This window comes from Sminthopsis crassicaudata, chromosome 4 (assembly GCF_048593235.1).
Source record: "Sminthopsis crassicaudata isolate SCR6 chromosome 4, ASM4859323v1, whole genome shotgun sequence".
Classification (NCBI taxonomy): domain Eukaryota; kingdom Metazoa; phylum Chordata; class Mammalia; order Dasyuromorphia; family Dasyuridae; genus Sminthopsis; species Sminthopsis crassicaudata.
In genome coordinates, this window is record NC_133620.1 from 32,485,302 (window position 1) to 32,505,466 (window position 20,165).

Here is a 20,165-nt window from a genome sequence, read left to right on the forward strand (position 1 = left end):
AATGCTAATATAAAGCTCAAAGTAAAAAAATAGGCTAGAAAGATGTACAAATAACAAAAAAAGAACTTAACCATAAAAATCTACTAGGGTGACAGTGAAGCTCAAGATACAAACTCAGAAAAAAAAATGACATGAAAACATTTACAACAAAATCTCAAAGGAAAAAGTAGATTCCATAGAGCCCCAACAATAATCCCTAGAACAGCTAAAGAAAGAAATTAAAAAACAAAATTATTTTAAAAATCAAGTGAGAGTAAAAGAAAAATTATGGGGAAAATGAGCAATGAAATAAAATTATGAAAATAGTATGAATAGCTTGGTAAAAGAGATGCAAAACTTCATTGAAGAAAATTCCTAAAAAATTAAAAATGGTCAAGTGGAAGCTCCACAAGACATCAAGATAACAATAAAAATAAAGTCAAAAAATATATAAGAAAAAATGTGAACTATCAGTGGAAAAAAACACTTGGAAAATAGAACAAAGGAAATAAGAATTAATTAGACTACCAGAAAACTATGTTAAAAAAAGTAACAGACATTAAAATTCAAGAAATCATAAAGAAAAACTCCCCAGATATTTTAGAACTAGCAAAATAGTGGATATAATAGTATTTAATGAAATAAAGGCATACCTATTAGAAAGACTAAAGTTGAATAGAAAATCTGTCATTATATGCAAGATTCAAGAGAGACATAAAAAAGCAAAATGAGTGAGAAATTATGAGGAATTTAATAAGGTTAAACTGTATTCCCGAATGGGAAGGGGATACTCAAGAATTTTATCATCATTAGGGTAATTAGGAGTCTACTGTGACAGAGATAAAGGGTATGAGAATTTTGTTAGGATGATCTTAAAAGAAAAATGAAAAAGGGGCAGCTAGATGGTACATTGAATAGAGTACCAGCCCTGAAGTCAGGAATACCTGAGTTCAAATGTGGCAAATGCAATACTTAACACTTATTAGCTGTGTGATCCTGGGCAAGTCACTTAACCCTAGTTGCCTCAGGGGAAAAAAAGAAGAAGAAATAATGAAAGAATGAGAAAGGAGGGTGTATTGAGAAAGGAGAGAAGTAAGTAAGAATGGGAAAATTAAGTTATGTAAAAAGAGGTGCATAAGGAGCAATTTTCATAATAGAGGCAGGCAATGCTCGCTCTGGTCTGAACTGTTCAAAAAGGAAAAATATACACACATATACACTATAAGGTATAAAATTTCATTTTATCAAGCAAGTAGGATCAGGGATTTAGAGAATGGATGAATGGTAAAAGCAGAGGTTGATTAAGAGAAGGATGGTCAGAAACAAAATGGGTTTGAGGAAGGATAGAAGAAAATAGGATGATGGGAAATGCATAGTTAAGTAATCATAACTGTGAATGTGAATGGGATGAATTCACCCGTAAAACACAAGCAGGTTATAGAAGGGATTGGAAACAAGAATCCCATAAATTGTTTTTGAGAAACACAGTTAAAACAGAAAGGCACACAGAGAATTAAAGGGCTGAAGTAGGAGCTATTATGCTTCAGCTGAAATAAAAAAAGGGGGAGACAGCTGTTACAATCACAGATGAAGCAAAAGATAGCAGTGAAAATTTATATATAACTTATATAAGATTTACATGACACATTAAGACTTTCAAAATGTTTTATAGAGAGTAAGGCCAAGGGAAAGCAGAATGATGTAGTGATAAAGGGCTGGCCTTGAAAGCAGGAAGACCTGGTTTTGAGTCCCACTTGTGATACATACTGATTGTGGGATTGTGGGAAGCAAGTTACTTATCAGTTCTTTGGGTGACCCTCTAAGATAAGAAGTCTCAGAGAAGGTGCCAGTCTTCCATGGAATAAGGAGTTTTCTCATCTGGAGTTCCCTGTGCCAATGGCAAGTTGTAAGGAAGGAGTTAAGCAAGTTGTTTTTGTCTATGTATTCCCTAAAATTGGCACAGTGCTTGTTCATAATGGGCCCTTATTACATGCTTATTGAATGAATGACAGATATAAGAGCTTCTTGAAATAAAAATAATTGTGAATTATGTAAGTGGTTCAAGAAAATTATGAAATATCCCTTTCTTTCAGTCTTATAATATTAGAATACTAAACTCCCTGGGGTGCATTGAATATGATTAACCTGAGAGAAAGGATACCAATGAAAATGAGCTCCCAAGGTCTCTATGTAACTATAATTCACAGTACTAAAGTAAAATATGATGCTTTTGTTTATGTAGCTAATATAATGAATTTGATAAAATTCTCCAAAGTTTACTATTAATTCAATGATTATGTATTGCTTTCCTTACAAAATATTTATTTTAATTTTTAGTTTTTGCCTGTCACCTGAGAGGTCAGATGTTCATTTACAAGATTCCATCATTTCAAATTTTAGTATGCCCTCCAAAGTGGAATTGCCTCAACAGCCTGGAAACACAAATACTGTAAGAAAACCAGTTCATAGAGTCATTTTTTCAATCTTTAAAATTGCTTTTATAAATACATGTATTCCTCCCTAAGATGTGATAATTTTGTGAAAGGAGAAACATTACAGGTAATCATTTGACTAGACACAAGTAATGTTAAAAATTATAACAAAATTCAAGAATGAATTCTCAGTCTTGCAAATATGAAAAAAATAAACTTGACATCAATAAACCAGAATTTTGCCATATGAATATGTGATAAGAATTCATGACTGAATTCTGGCATACTGAAATATTAAAAAAAACATTAATAGAATTCCCATAAAGCAAATGAAAGGTTAAAAATAGAAACTTTTGAGATTTCCTCTATGATTTCATTTGTGAAGATGAAGGGTTATGAATAATGAGGAATTCTTTCTGCCAATAGAGATCACCTGCTACTCACCAATTTGTAATTTTTAGAAAATTCTTAGGTCCACTGAGAACTGAAAGAACCCACAACCAGTATAGTCATAGGCTCACATGAAACATAGTTTGTCCTGTCCTGACTCTAAAGCCATGTCTGTATCCACCACCTATGTTGTCTCTCACATAAGAAACTTGGGCCATTGAATCTACATCATACCTGTGTCACCACCCATCCAAAGTCATACATTAGAAGCAATTCTCCAACATTGGCCCTGAATTCCTCATTATTAGATTTGTAGAATTTTTTAACTGACTTTCCATCTGGATAGATCTATGGATGAACATTGCACTGATATAAGTCCTAGAATAGAATTTTCATTCTTTAGATACACATTTATAAACTATACACCATTTTTTTTATTCAAGGATACTTAAAGGCAGACAAAAACTTTATTGCTGCCCACAGTTTCCTTTACTAGATGCAATCTGTACTGGTGATATGAAAATGAATATGTTTCTATGGATGGACTTTCAGGATTTTATTTTTATTATCAAAAGAATAATGTGGTGAGAGTGTTCACAAATTATCATTTTTAAATGATGGTTTAAAATATTGTCTCTATAATATCTTCAAAAATAGGATAATATCCTAAAAATAGGATGATTTAGATTGGTATGTTTCTACTTTAAGAATTTTGATTTGATATTATTGTGGCCTCTAGTCAGTTTTTAACAAATCAAAATGATGAGATCCAAGATAAGGCCTTTTTAATAATAAAAAAGATATTATTTACCCAAATATCTTTTATCAGTTGACAATTGCTTTCAGTAGTCATGTAATACTTTAAGTGTTTGATAAAGTTATTGTTAATACAACTAAAATCCTGTCATATATTTTTTGAAAAAATCTGCTTTAGGGCTTCTTGATGACATGGCTTAGAGTTCAGTATAGTATGGATTCTGTCTAAAGGACTAAAGGAATTAAGGACCAAAAAAAGATCTCATAGGTTGGGTTTCTTATGGTTTCTTAGCATGAATTCAGAAAACAGCATTTGTGGAGGAGTTTGTTTTTCTGAATATCCTTATTTAAAATGTGATTAATCAATGTTAATAATTTTTATTTTAAACCTCTATTCCTAGCTTCATTTTCAAGAAAGACAATATCAGGGTCTTTCACCAGAAATAGAACGGGTGCTACCTACTATTTGGTCAGAGAAAGAATCAAGTACTTCTCATTTCAATAAGAAATGGGATTTTTTTGTTACTAGCAATGATAGTAAAAAAGCAACTAACCTCAGGTAAGGACTTTCAAGATTTTGCCAGTAAAAATGTTATTATAAATGAATCTAGGACTTTTAAACTTAGCTTTTATAATCATCATTAGATCAAGATTTTTTAATTTGGGAATTCATAAATCCCTCCTTCCTCAAAGGGTCCATGAATAGATTTCAGTGTGTCTGTGAACTTGAATGAAAAAAACATATCTTTATTTCAACATAAATGATTTGTTTTGTAGTCTTATGGATTTTATCTTACTCATTTGAAAACAATATTCTAAAAAAAATCCACAGTCTTAACCAGAAGGCTGAGATTTACGACACAAAGAATTAAGAACAAAAAAATTAAGAACTAAAAAAAGAATTCCTTATTTGCTTAAAAGGTTCAAGTTTTAGGGCTTTTAATGAGTAAGGTTCAGTAAGTACTCTTAAAGAGTATGATTACAGATAGGTGTACAGTCGAGAATAGTTGAATATTTGCTTTTCTTTACAGTGTGACAGGTAGAATTGTTCATGTTTTATCTGATTTTGAACAGTAAATTTTATTTCGGATCATTTAATCTTTCAGAGAATGCCTTTTAATTATTTGGTCAGTTATACATCTTTCAAAGCAAATAGTATTCTAAAGAATTAAGCTAATTCCATCCAATAAATGTTTCATTGATCACATTTTTCCTTAGCAAATTTCTGCTTCTGATGATGTTAAGATCTGTTTATGCTATTGCTAAATGTTTGTATTATTAAAGATAAGCCATTCTAAGTGTATATCATGAATTAATAGCACAGTCACCAGACAGAAAAATCCTAGATTTCAGCATTGTATACAGAGGGCCAACCTTGGAGTCAGGAATTCAGTTCAATTCAGTTAGCATTTAAATGCCCACTATGTGCCAGTCACTATATTGTGTCCTAGGGGATACAAAGAAAAAGGCCCAAACCAGCAAATCTCTGGATTCTGATTGAGCATGTGTCCCCATGGAGGAGTCACTCCATCTCCCAGGATTCTAAGATGCTAAGGGACATGGGAGGGGGATGCTAAAGGACAGAGAAGTTGTGATTTATGTATGTGAAGCAAATAAATGCAGTCAGAAGATGCCCTTTAAAATTCACTTCAGGGATTAACCTCAGAGTACTTGCTGAGATTAAATGTAACATGTTTATTAAGGCCCAGGTACTTAAATCCCTTAGGTGATGAGAAGCTTATATCCAGCTCTGTTCTTTTCTCAGTGCACATCATTCTGATGACGAAGCGAATGAAATGAAGCCTTTTCTTGGGATATTTGATGGGATTTTCTAAAAGAAGCAAACAAGATGCTGCATGTGTTATTATATTAGTATTATAAAAGGTGAAAATAGACTGTGATAACTTAAAAATAATTAGTTCATAGTTTAGATTTTTCTCAAAAATTTAACAGTTTTATTACCTTCATTGTAAAGGATTTAACTGTTTTATCTTTCCATTTTAAAATTTAACCTTTTAAAATTAATTTTATGATGGCTTTATTTCAGGAAGTTAATAATTTTATAGTACTTAGAGAAGAATTATTTGGTGATTAATTTATATTTGATAGAATTTTGATTGCAACCACTTTTTCAATGTATGCTCATATTTATGGAAGTGAGAGAAAAGGTGATTGCTAAAGTCACAGGTAGTGGGTAGTTCATATGTATTGCCTATAATTTATAGATTGTTAAACAGTGTAATTTATGTGTCTTTCCTCAAAAGATTTGAAGTGGGGCATTTCTGATTGAATGCCATAATGTAATATACTGAGTAATAAGTAAAAATATTAAACAATGTGGAGTGTTCTTTTTTTGTTTTTCTGAAGACATTAATTCCAAAAGCCGTGTCAAGTTTATTTATTCATTTACCCATCAACAAACATTAATTGAAGTTACCTCGGTGTTTTATAGCCTTTGACATAGCAAAATCCCTGCTGGCACAGACCCCAGGGAGATCCAAGATGGAGGTAAAAGGCCCATACTAAAGCAAGGCAAGTCAAGAAGCATTTATTAAGCCTCTTGGATTTGTCGGGCACTGTACTGAATGCTGGGAATACAAAGAAAAACTAAAACATCCCTGCTTCAAGGGGTTCAAAATCTAAGAGAGCAAACAATAATGTGCTTTGTACAAATGACATGGATAAATACACATACACATCTGTATATATGCATATATAAAGTACATGAAAGATGACTTCAAGGAAAGTCGCCAACATTGAGAGAGGCCAGAAAACACTTCATGGCATTTTAGCTGAGATTTGGGAGAAGCCAGGAGACACAGATGAGGTGGGAAAGAGATTCAGGAATGTGAGACAACCAGAGAAAAGGGAGACGAGGGGGGTCTTAGGCAATGAATAGCAGGGATGGCCATACCAGAGTACACAAAAGGGAATTAAATATAAGAAGACTGGAAAGTTTTAAGACCTGACCCGACTAGAAAGGGCTCAGTGGCCACTGGAGTTTACAGAATGGACAATAGAAAGTAGAGAAGGGGAAAATCCATGATATTATCTGGACAGAGATTCTCTGAGGTTGGGAGACTCCTGGAAGGCTTTTGCAGCAGTCCAGACCGTACACCAAAGAGTATTAGGAACAGTGTCAGAGGGGAAAAGGGGACAGCCATTAGACAGGTTATAAGGTCAAGTCAAGAGGAAATAGCAACTGACTGGAAGTAAGAGGTGAGAGAAAGGAGTCCAGAATGACTCCTAGGATGCTTGCCTGGGTGAATAGAATGGATGGTGGTGTCCTTGATTGTAATAGGGAGTTATCCAGAAGGCAATTCAAGATGCAAGAGTCTGATGATTCAGTAACTGGCCTGAGGAGATTAAGTGAAGTAGTATAAAAAGAGAAGGAAAAAGGGCCCCGGAGTCTTGTGGGACCCTCAAGGTCAGTGGGTGTGACCTGCTGAAACCCAGCCACATCTAGCTAGGATCCAGCTTCTAGGAAGAGGAGAATCAGGAGAGAACAATATCACAAAGCACAGAGAAGGGAGAAGGAGAAGGGAATGATCAACAATGCCTGAAGCTTCCAAGGGTTCTATAAGGACAAGGCCCGAAGGTCTGGAAATTTAGGGAGGGTTGGTCCTTTTGGAAAGAGTCAAATGATGAAGCTGGAAGCCACATTACACTGAATTAAGAAAATAATGAGAGGAAAGGGAATGGAGAATCAAGGAGTTTAGCCACCCACAAGAAGAGAAAAGATGCGAGACAAAGCTAGCAGAGACAGAGGGATCTAGTGAGGGGTTTTTCAGGATGGGGGAGACACGTACTTGCTGCTAAGCAGCAGGAAAGTAGCTAGGAGAGTGAGAGGGAGGGGATGACAAAGAGAAGACAGAAAGGATATTGGATGTGTAGAAGGGTATGTAGAAAGATCACCTCGTGTGAGCCAGGGGTGAAGGCAGAGAGGGCTACAGATGACATCTGGGAGACAGGAGAAGAGGGACTTCTCAAGAAATGACCTCAATTTTTTCAGTGAGATATGAATCAATATTCACACAAGTATTCACATAAACTTGTGGTAGCAACACCTTGGGAACAAAGCAAGTATCTCTTAGGAGACGGTGAAACAAATGATGATATATGGTAATGAAATGGTATTGTCCCATACTCAGACACTGATGGATCTATGATGTCATTAACTTGGAAGTTGCCTCCAACAATATGTGCATATCTGTGTAACTCTTGTCCACGGCCTCCCATAAGTTTGCCACAAAGAATTTATAGAATGTGTGGGAAGCCCTCCTCATTTTCCCCTAATATTCCCCAGTGGAGTACTCTGCCTTTCTGTCTGTCATCCCCTGTCCTCAGCAAATGATAGGCTACCTTTGATGACTTTTTGTTGCCACTTTTTATCCTCTTCTTCTATGAAGCTCTTCATTGGTTATATGTTGCAATTTGCTAACTCCCACCGTGTTCTTCTCCATTGCCTGCTGTGCAGTCGTTATGTTTAATACTCTGGAAACTATTATAAACCAAGTCTCAATGCTAAATAGCAAAATAAGTCAAACAGTAGTATTAAAGAAATGAGCCTTTGTTTTCGATGGTACTTTTTGGTCATTAATAAGCTTTGCAATTTCTAGAAGGCAATATCATCTATTTTCTTCTTTCTATGCTTTTTAGTTTCAACTCATCCATTTCTATTGTCAGTCACAAATATATATATATGTAGATAGATAGATAGATAGATAGATAGATAGATAGATAGATAGATCTAGATAAATAGATAGAAAAGGGTGCCCACCTAAATTCATGTCACATAGTGAGTGTTAGACATTTATATCCATTTTGTCTTTCCTATGTGGATGATATTCAGGCTAAACTCTTTTTAATGTTATAGGAAAAGAAAGGAAAACAACATTAAAAGGCATTCAGATTTAGTTAAATACAGTTCTCCATCTTCTCTGCAGGGAACTAATGAAAAATAAAAATCTCTCTTCTCCATAGAAAGATGATGAACTTTAATGGGAGAAAGCATGCAAATCTTGTCAATATACTTTATTGTTCTCTGTTGAAAGAGAGGACTTCATTGCCAGGTGATATTAGGAGACCGTTATTTTTTTTAAAGCTTCAGTAAAATATTAAAAAGAAGCAAATATTTATGTTGCTGGGTATTATAGTGATGCCTTTCTACAGGAATGATGTTTGTTGAATTTCACTGCTATAAATTCTTCACTTAAATAATCAGGATGATCTGCTTCACCCTTACATTTAAGACATATGGAAAAATGTTGATCTGTTATAGTAAGTATTCAACTTAATTTTTCTTGTATACCTAATGGAGTAAGTAATTATCCACAGATAACATTAACCACTAGGTGAATAACCCATAGCAAATTTTTCATATTTTCATTAGGCTGCCTTCTGCTGTAATCCAGCACACGTCTGTGCTGATTTCCTGCCCACCATCACTGTGTGCTCTGGGAATGCAAATTTTAATATTAGCTTAATTAAAATATAATTAGAAGCTAAATCTGCAACAAATGAAACATTAATGCATGCTAAAGCAAAATAGAAATGTCATTTGGATTATCTACTGTTTTGGCTTATTTGCACCATTTGCTGGTCTAGGTTTAAACGGGAGCCTCCTCACCTCTCCAAAAAAAGTGCCAAGATTTCCATCTTCCCTCCAATCCGTTCTTCACAACAGAGCTTCACAAATCCAAAGGACCATGGGCCACCTGAATCACACCAGGCTGGTTATTAGAAATTTTCCTGGGGAGTTTTTTGTTTTTTCTGTAGCTCCTTCCCAGACTTGACATGCTTAGTTCTTTCACCTGCGTGTGTTTGTTTTACTCTCATGATAATTTGAAAAGCACTGTAAGTTACATGCTGCTGCTACTCAAGTGACTTTGGTAGAGCCTTAGTTGAGACCTCCATCTGTTTTCTGGGAGGAGAGACCTGGATACCATGCCCTGTGGGCATCTTGGATGGCCCGGCATTTCATTTACAGTGTGGGCTCCCTTAGTCTCTTCTCCAAGAAGCGGAAGATGATACGTGGAAGATGGATGGAGGCTCTGGTCAGCAATTGGTTACTCCATTTATCATTCAGCAAATAGAGGGACCAGATAAAAGGTTTTTTCCACAAGATCCTTTCTATCATAATTCTTCATAGAGGCGTTTCACTGATGACCAAAGATAGACTCCAAAATAAAAGCTGAGGAATCTAGTCTGGGGTCAGGATGCCTTCATTCCTTAGTTTCTCCCTTCTGCCCACACATAAACATAAATACAGGTACCAAAGGAAGTCCCTAGACCTGCATGATCAGGGTCCAAGGGAGATACATCGACTCATATAAGCACATGTTAGGGAGAGGTCTCCCTCACCCTGTGGGGATGAGGTTTCTCATTAGTCAAGTTGACTTTCTAATTCTGAGCTCCAGTCATATCTTTTATCAATAATTGCCTCAAGTAAACCTCATTGTTCTGATTCTTTCTACATTACTTCTGTAAAGCAATGGTAGGTTTTCTACAAATCTTAGAGACTGGGTAAATTCTAATTTTGGTCTCAATTCAAGTCTAATATGTTGCTTTCCACCACTCCCATTTTGGGTTTTCTTTCTTTGAAAGCTAAAAAATTTATCTGTTTACTCCTCAAGAAAATCTTTATGAGCCCCCGTAAAACCCCATTTGGGTTGAGAAGGGCGCACAAACATTACAGGGCTGTGTAAATAGTAGCTATACTTGTGGCTTGATAAATTCTATTTCAAAACAGGAATTAAGGACAAGGGAGGAGCGAGAAAAGTGAGGGTAGAGATAACTATGAGAAAAATAGGAAATGCAGACTATAAGTAATAAAGGAAGGGAGATCTTGGTAATTTTTTGATTACTAAGCTTTTTACTATGGCTGCTGGTAACTCCTAAATCCTTAGTGGCCAATAGATTAGGATAGCAAGGAGAGTGGGAACTGTACCTGTGTCACACTGTGCCCCTGAGTAATTATTAATTTTTTAGGCCTTTTAAAGTTACATTTTCTATTTCTAATATAAAAAAATATACCTCAGCAAAATGTCTAGTCTCATCACGGTGTTTTGATAACCCTGACTTCTTGAAGACCATGCTAAAAATCCAAATTCTTTTATGTCTCTTCCAGTCTAGAAGGAATTTCAATATGGATCTGATGACGGATTATAAATCTGCTGTCCAGATACACTTCTGTCAGCATTCAGAGAGGCTTCTCATCAAAAGGTTTTCTGCTAATGAGGAAGCTTTTATGTCTTGAGTTACTCAGTCTTGGGACATTGCCAAATTGGGGATTGTGTGTGTGTATAAATAAATAAATATATGTATGTATGTATGTATATTTGCTGAGGCAATTGGGGTTAAGTGACTTGCCCAGGGTCACACAGTTAGGAAGTGTTAAGTGTGTGAGGTTGGATTTGAACTTAGGTCCTCCTGACTAAAGGACTGATGCTTTATTCATTGCACCACTTAGCTGCCCATATATATATATGTATATATATATATATTTTTTTTTCTTACAATGTGGTGTTTGTTTTTTCTTGGGGGGGGTTTGTTTGTTTTTGGTTGGGAAATAGAAAGGTAGGAGGAAGAGAAAAATGCTTGCTAACTGAAAATAAAAGTTGGAAAAGAGCATTTTTGATTCTTTCAATCAAGTTGTTTTCTTTCCCAATATGTTACATATTTGTAATGCTCCCAAATCACAGGAGATAGCTCAGTTTAAATTAGGACACACGATAAAATTGTACTTGTTTTTTATTTTTTATTTCAATGCTGATTATTTAGAGGAACTCAAAAGATTAACCTGTGAGATACTAGCAAACTCTTAAGAATAGGGCAACAAATCATGAGTAACTTTCTGTAAGTTTTCTTGTCTTTAAAAAAAAAAAAGGCCCTCCAGTTTTCATTTTTTGGTTGGCAGGCAGCATTTTTATCTTGTAATGAGGGAAACAATAGAATTGGAGGACTGGAAGGAACTTTAAAGTTAAAATGGCTAACTGTGACAAATAAGGAGACCTTAACTCAGAGGCAAAGAGATTTTTACCAAAGTCTCATAGATCAGTTATGAAAGAACTGGCACTAAAATTCAAAGCTCCTGATTTCTAGTCTAGTCCTTTTACCATCATATTTCAGTTCTTGGTACTAGTGATATTTTTCTTATAAATTTTCTATTATTTGACCAGAAATCAGAAACTTAACTGATCTCTGTTCTTTTCCTACATTTGGCAATTTTTTCGTCTCCTACTTGTAATAACTCAATCCTAAAAGGCTTTTTCTCTGTTATTCCTGCTGCCTTTATTATGAACATTATAGTCATGTATTGTAATGTATGTGCATAGATTAAAGCTAGAATGTTATACATTAATGTTTTAAAAATCATACATCTTATTATAATGTTAAGTGTAAATATCAAAATACACCAAGGAGAAATTGGACTATGAAGTTTGCATGGCTTTAAAAAATAAATGTCATATCTCCAGATAGCATTACAGCAAGTCTCTATAATTCCAAAGGCCTTTCTTGGTCTTACACAGGATTAATAGGAAGATTCTATCCCTGACCGATTAAATTCTTGACTTAATTGAGTATTTTTGAATAATAGTGAACTTATATCCTAAAAATAATATAGACAGTGTCAAATTTGGGGGAAAGGAAAAATATTATTTTAGAATAACTGAGGACAGAGAAAAGTTTGGAGGACATTAAGAGATAATGGATATCAGTCCATTGTTTATTGGTGGGGAAGAGGGAAACAAAAAGCTGAGGACAGTGGAAGAAGTAGAATCTTGCATGCTCAATAGTTAAATATGTTGTAGAGGTCATTCCAGTTCAAATGCAGTAGGGTTGGATTTACTGGCCTCCACTTCTGAGTTTTCTGGTTTCATCAAATCCCAAACAACATAATGATTTATAATTATCAATTTTTGCATCAAATAGTTAACCAGCATTTAAAATTTAAAATGGATTAAATTTATTACAATCCATGCTTATACATATTAAGTACAATTATGTTCATTTTTTTTGCTAAAAATACCTTTCATTTTTCATGTGAATTTTAGAAGAATATTTAGCACATTTAGAGTATTTTCTTCCATATGTTTAAAGTCTAAATTTAGTAAGAACAATATATAAACTCTCCATATGTTGTAGCTTGCTTGATTTATGTCAGAATCCTTATTAGAATTTTCTCCATAGAGAGACAGCATGGTATTGTGAATAAGGTTCTGCACTTGCAATCATGAAAACTTGTATTCAAAATCCACTTCTGACATCTACAAGCTGTGTGAGCACAAAGAAAGCAATTAACCTGTCTGTGCCTCAAGTATTTCTCCAAAACTTATCTACTGATCCATAAGGGACGCATCTCCCTTAGTGTAGAGAATCCTTACAAATTCTATGACTCGTAACTAATGGCTTCGGTTTTCATCAGATCTGACCAAAAGCTACAACAATTTTACGTGAAAATATTTAGATCTAGTTTACCAGCCATCTGTCTTCTCCATCCTCTCCCCAACCCCTAACACAAACAGATGTTGAAAACTCTGTTTTATTCTTCTTTCAGTCCATCTCTATCAGATATGAATACTTTGCTTTTTCCTTTACTTTATCTGACCCTCTTTCCTAATTCCTCCATCCCTTCTCCTTTGGTTTATCCTTCCCAAGACTATGGCTTGATTCAAAAACTCAAGTTTGCTAATCATTGTATTTCCAGTGAGAAAACTGGGTTTAGTTTCAGTGTAACCTTAGTGAACAAAGCTAGTATAAGTGGAAGATAATTTCCCTGCTTTTTTAGGGTTCTAAGTTTTAGGGTTCAAGCAGTTTTCTATAATTCATATTGGGCTAAAGGGCTATAATCACACTGAGCTATTTGAGGACATTGCCTCTTTGGGTTTCAGCTATTTGAGAATTTCAAGACTCCATTTTCTGTTGCCTGCAACTACAGTATTTCTGGATTGCCATAAGGACATTCTTTCTGCACACAACTCTTTTGGTATATGACTTTTACACACTTGTGACTTGGGCATTTGGGTATCCAGTTCATGAAGCACGACTTGGAAGTTAACGAAACAATACAATTGTATTGACAATACAGTGAGCATCCACATTTGGCTTCTTATGAAAATATGACTTAATAAAATTACTCTTGAAGTTATTCTATTTTTATTCTTAAATTAAGTCTGAAAGAAGGGAAGGGGATTAGCAATTGTTATTAGATTTTTTTGTTAAAAATTATGAACTCTCAATATCTAAATTTCAAGTTTTTCCCAATAGGTTTTATTGCTTCATATGATTGTCTTTTCATTTTCATGGGCTGTCCATCAACCAACCATTTCCTATTCTGTAGGGATTTTCCTCAATTTCTATTTGCAGCACATTGTCTTATCTCTTTTACTTTAAATTATTTTAATTTCATTTTTAATCTATAGTGAGAAATACTGTGATGTATTAATTTCACTATTCATGTTCAGAAGAACTTTAGGGGTTCTGACCAAAGTTTACCACCTTACTATTTGACTTTGCTCCTGAAAAAAGATCAACATTAAATTCTTCCTTTAAAAGATTTCCTTTTAAACTTTTCATTTGGATAATTACTCAAATAAATCAGTCTTTTAATGAATCAATCATTAATGTAGTCGTCATTTCTCCACTAAAATGCAGACATCTTCATGTACTTTGTCATCTTTCTCAAGAAAACGAAAATAGCAAAATTATTTAATGATTTTGGAAGTATTAGCATCCATAAAATCATTCTTAAGTATTACTGAGGAGCAAGATACATATATTCAGATTGACTTGCAGATCCCTAAATATTGCTTGCAAAAAACAATTCCAAATATCCAACTCTCAACAATATTGTGGGTTGATAAATTGGATGTTTTAATCTAATATCTTTATGATATAATTCAAAGATTCTGTCCGTGATGCTACTATAAGCATCCTGCTGACTCTCAGTTTGACTTTGCCCCATATGACCATTGATTTTAAATTATTTGGCTTTAGAAAAAAGCACAAAGAAGACACATATAGAATATTTCAATTTGGAACTAAGTGTTTGTATTGTAGAGATGAAATGGGGTGAGCTTTTCGTTCAAGATGTTTCTGTTACTTTTTGAAGTAGCTCCTGTTCTCTGAGAGTTCACCAACCTCACATGGAGATAGCTTTCAGTTCCTTTTAAATTACCTCAGATTTCTTTTGTTTTTCTTATCAAATGATTGCTGTCACAGTGGACAGTCAATTGTTTTTAGTCTTTCTCCAAAAGATTAAAAAGGAGAGAAGACAATATTATAAAAATTCTTAAAGACCTAGGGGGTGGGTGGGGGTGTGAGAATAGATAGGAGCATAGAATATTAAATTTTAGCATAGAGCATAGAAAACTAAATTCTTTGGAAATTATCCATCTCAACTCTATTCTAAAGATGAGAAAAATGGAAGCTCAGAGAAGTTATGCATTAGGGAAATTCTTAGTCCTGCCAATCTAGACATTAAAAAGTTAAAGCAAGAGGGGGAACAATGAACTGGTCTCGGTATGCAAAGGTAGCAGTTTTTCTAATTAGGATGGCTTCTTTTTTTTTTTGCCGATGAGGCAATTGAGGTTAAGTGACTTGCCCAGAGTCACAAGCCAGGAAGAGTTAAGTGTCTGAGGTCATATTTGAACTCAGATCCTCCTGACTTCAGGACTGGTGCTCTATCCACTACATCACCTAGCTTTCCGTAGGATAGCTTTTAACAGTATTAATAATCGTCTGCTATTTGTGGTCAAGCCATAGAGACAATACTACTCAGTGAGTAATATTTATATATTTTGAATATATGATATACATAAAATATAAAAAGTATAATAATCCCATTGGCGATATCCTTTGTCCAGTTTGGACAGATTCGCAACCAAAAAGTAGATAAAGGACTGACTGACTGCAGGTGAGGATTATTGAACTAAATAGAGGGCAGACTATGCTTAGAAGGATTGATACTAAAGAATTATGGCAGAGATGAGGGAGATTAAAAACCATGAGGGGACAAACGATAGAAAATGAGCCATCAGAACAGCAACCCTTCCACTTAATTCCATTTTGGGATGGTCAGTTTTTCTTTTTCCATCTCTTTTCTCATTTAGAATCAGGGATTCTTAACCTATTTTGAATCATGGACCTCTTTGTCAGTCTAGTGAAATCTATTCCCAGAATAATGTTTATTTAGTGAACAAAATAAAATGCATAGTTTTACAAAGGAAACCAATTGTGCTAACATGCAATTTTCAAAAGGCTAAGCAAGAATAATAAAAGAAAACCCAAGTTTCTATATCCTGGTTAAGAACTCTCTGTAGGTGATTTCTAAGAACCCAGCTCTGGCATTCTGTGATACTCATATGGGTGTTCAAACTAAGGTCAGATGGAGTATGGATCAAAGTAAGAGAACAGTTCCTGAATTGGACAGTCATAGAGAGCCCATATGCATAAAAGTCAGCATCAGGAAATCTCATTGCAAAGGTAGCAGAGGCAAGAAGGAGTCAGACCAAGGTTGGAGGCAATATAGGAATGATTACTCAGACTGAAGTATTGCCTTTATTGCCAATCGTTGTCATTAAAAACTTTTAATAATAGATTTTTATTTTCAAAATACATGCAAAGATAGTTTTCAACATTTGCCCTTGCACAACCCTGTGTTCCAAATTTCTCTCTCTCTCTTCTCCTCAGCCCCCCTCCCCTAGACAGTAAGTAATCCAATATAGATTAAACATATGCAATTCTTATATTTATACATATACATATATATACACACATGTATATATATATATATATATTGCCACATTTATCATGCTGCACAAGAAAAATTAGATCAAAAGAAATGCAAATTAAGACCACCCTGAGGTAACACTACTGAGAAGTGTCTCACAGATTGGCTAAGATGACGGAAAAAAATGATGAATGTTGGAGGGGATGTGGGAAAACTGGGATACTAATACATTATTGGTGGAGTTGTGAATGTATCTAACCTTTCTGGAGAGCAATGTGGAACTATGCCCAAAGGGCTATCAAATTGTGCATACCCTTTGATCCAGCAGTGTCTCTACTGGTATTGTATCCCAAAGAGATATTAAAGGAGGGAAAGGGACTCACATATGTAAAAATGTTTTTGGCAGCCCTTTTCATAGTGGCAAGAAACTGGAAACTGAGTGGATGCCCATCAATTGGAGAATGGCTGAATAAATTGTGGCATATGAATGTTATTGGATATTATTGTTCTGTAAGAAACAATCAGCAGGAGGATTTCAGAAAGGCCTGGAGAGACTTACAGGAACTGATGCTGAGTGAAATGAGCAGGACCAGGAGATCATTGTACATAACAATAAGACTATATAGTGATCAAATCTGATGGACATGGCTCTTTTCAACAATGAAATGATTGAAGCCAGTCCCAAAGATCTTGTGATGAAGAGAGCCTTCTACACCCAGAGAGAGGATTTGGGTAACTGAGTGTGGATCACAACGTAGCATTTTCATTTTTTTTGTTGTTGTTTGCTTGCATTTTATTTTCTTTCTATTTTTTTTTTCTTTTTTGATCTCATTTTTCTTGTGCAGCAAGATAACTGTATAAATATGTATGCATTTATTAGATTTAACATATATATATTTATCATGTTTAACATATATTAAATTACTTGTTATCTAGGAGGGGGTGGAGAGAAGGAGGAGAAGAAATTGAAACACAAGGTTTTACAAGGGTCAATGTTGAAAAATTATCCATGCATATGTTTTGCTTTAATAAAAAAACAAAGAAAAGAAAGAAAAATTAGATCAAAAAGGAAAAAAATGAGAAATAAAAAACCAAGTGAACAACAAAAAGGTGAAAAATACTATATTGTGATTCACTCTCAGTTCCCCACAATCCTTTCTCTGGATGCAGATGGCTCTCTCCATCGCAAGTCTATTGGAATTGACCTGAATCACTCCATTATTGAAAAGAGCCAAGTCCATCACAGTTGATCATCACATAATCTTGTTGTATGAAATATCATTTGAATAGCAGGAATAATACATTTAACAGAGATAATATTGACTTTCTTAAAAGAAGAATTTACCAAGATAGAGTTGGAGGACAATGGAACACCCTTTGAACAGTAGCCAAGGGATTCTCAAGTCCTATGCCATCTCTGTAGGATGATTCCAAAGGTAAAGTAAGGTTGCTGAGCCTCCACTGGAGTCCAGGATTTCAAGGTTACAAAATGATATTTCTTGGAATATTGGAGGCAAAGTCCCAGATTTTTAACTCCTTCCTCAAAAAAATAGCAGTAAGTTTTGCTCTACATCTTAACGTCATCTGAACATCCAAACTTAACACAGAACAGCATAGGAAGAATAAAGGTAAAAGGCATAATTTGCTAATGTTATTGCATGACAAGAAAGTATTAAGTCAATATAACCTCATTTCAAGGTATTTTTCTTTCTTTTGAATATAATTACAAGTCATCTGAATAGCAATGACTGTATATTTGCCAGTTAACCCAATAAGGGTCAATTGCTCTTAAGTACCCAAAAAAATGAAAAGTTAGAATGAAGACAAAGAAAATTCAAAAGCAATTTCTTCAAGTGAGCATCCTTAAACTTGGCGGACATGATTTATTTCGTATGTGCAAATATTACATTTTTGGAGTGACTGAGCTAGGATAAAAAGAGATAGAAAGATTAATTCTCAGAGGATGCTGAAGAATGCTCTTATTCATCGCTCAGGGGAAGGCACTATATAAATTACATTATAACAATACTGCCTCTTTCTGATACTGTCACAGAGAAAGAAGAATTCAACATGACAAGAAGTCAAATTTACTCTCATATTGTTTTGATTCTTTTGATGATGTGATAAAGTGCAGGCTGATACCTGCTTTTTATTTGATTAACTTCAACTTCCCTGGATGACTGCTTGTTCTGTTCGAAGTCTTAACTTCAAAGCATAAACCAAGGTTGACAGTCTCTGTGCATGATTACTGAGGAAAGGGATTTACAGTCTGCACTTCTGAAACCACAGGGCTCGTGTTGCAACTGTGGGCTCAGTGTCATTTCAGCAGAATGAAAATGACACCCAAATTTTTGATTATCCAAGGTAGAATTAGTTCCATGAAGCTGTGAGGGATAAAGCAGAAGACTCCTCCTTTTTGTTCATGAACCTAGGCAATCAAATTTAGCTGCAGGGCCGTTGGGAGGATTTGGGAGGCCATGAGGTGCCATCTAACACGAGAGAGAAAACAGATTTTTTTTTTAGTCATTATTTAATTCCTACAGAATCAAAGTATAAACAAAAGAGAAAACCAAACGATGCCCAAAAATTCACTGGAGAAAACACTGAAGGAAGGATCCAGCCACAAACTCATGGTCTAGATCTGTCTAGATTGGTAGTTTGGTACAGTGGAAAGGGCTTCTGTATTGAAAACAATTTAGAACCATGTTCCAAAAATTACTAAACTGAGCCTATCCACTGCCCTAGTTATATAACTATTAGAGATCAAGCTGGCTGGGGAATGAGAGTGAGACAGAAGAGGAGTTGAGTCAACTGATAATTAATGATGAAGAGGCTACCATTTTATTAATAAGAAAAGATTCTTGGATCGTTTTAGAATTATGGATAATAAGATTAAATATAGGAAGGAATTGCTCAGGGCAGGCTAGGGATGATATGCAAATAAGATTGGACCCTGCTCACTTTGATATGGAAGAGTTATCCAAAAAGAGCAATGTGTATGCACAGGAAAATCATCAATCAAATGAAACTTTTTAACACTTGGACAGAAGGTGAAAACAAGGGCAAGTAACCGAAGATAAATACTAAAGCATGCAGAGTCCTATAAGAGTAAATGAGGATGAACGAAATTAATTCCTTCCTTCTCTCCTTCTCCCTTTTCCCCTTGGAAGACTCAGAGGGGCAAATTTAGGCTTCAAGTAAGGAAGAATATCTTTCTTAGCAATTAGTGTTATTCCAAAGTAGAACATTCTGTCCCTGGAGATAATGGTTTCTCCTCACTGGAGATCTTCCAGCATCTTTTAGGTATAGTACAAAGGAGCTCTGTCAGGTATTGGCTAGGCTAAAAGACCTAAAAGGTCCTTTTGTTTTCTATAATTCTATGTGATTCTGGGATTGTTCTTGCCTTTTTGATCAAATCTTTCCTTATTTCCCTCCCTCACTTTAAAAAAATATCTTGACAATATGGCCTCCCTCTCTCACCCAAGTTATTGTAGCCATTTTGAGAACAGTTACATTCTCTACATATTAAATCATTATAATAGAGTCCGAGTAGAGTCTTGTCAACAGAATTGAAGCTGGTTGTATAATAATTAATAGCATTCATGCCGTGCTTAAAGGTTTGCAGAGCACTTATATAATAAGTACTATCCAATTTGATCTAGTAAAGAATTGAGGTGGAAATGAATTGTCATCTGACAATTAGTCAAAGTAAATCCAGAGATCATTGCCAGAAAGTGGGCCACAGGCAATGAAGTTTTTGTCTACAGAAACTCATGAAGACTATCCCCTGAATAATGGAGCAATTGTGGTGTGCAGCAATAAAGAAACTACCCTTGTCAGAGAAATCAGTGATTCTGTAAAGTATGGGAGCCGTA

At 34.9% G+C, this 20,165-nt stretch overlaps 1 long non-coding RNA gene across 1 annotated transcript; it reads left to right on the forward strand.

Moving 5' to 3' along the window:
- The first annotated feature begins 2,309 nt into the window (after positions 1-2,309).
- Positions 2,310-5,828, forward strand: LOC141540518 (uncharacterized). Its single transcript, XR_012481564.1, has 3 exons — positions 2,310-2,428; positions 3,959-4,116; positions 5,323-5,828. It is a non-coding gene; the product is annotated as an uncharacterized LOC141540518 (long non-coding RNA).
- Positions 5,829-20,165: the final 14,337 nt, after the last annotated feature.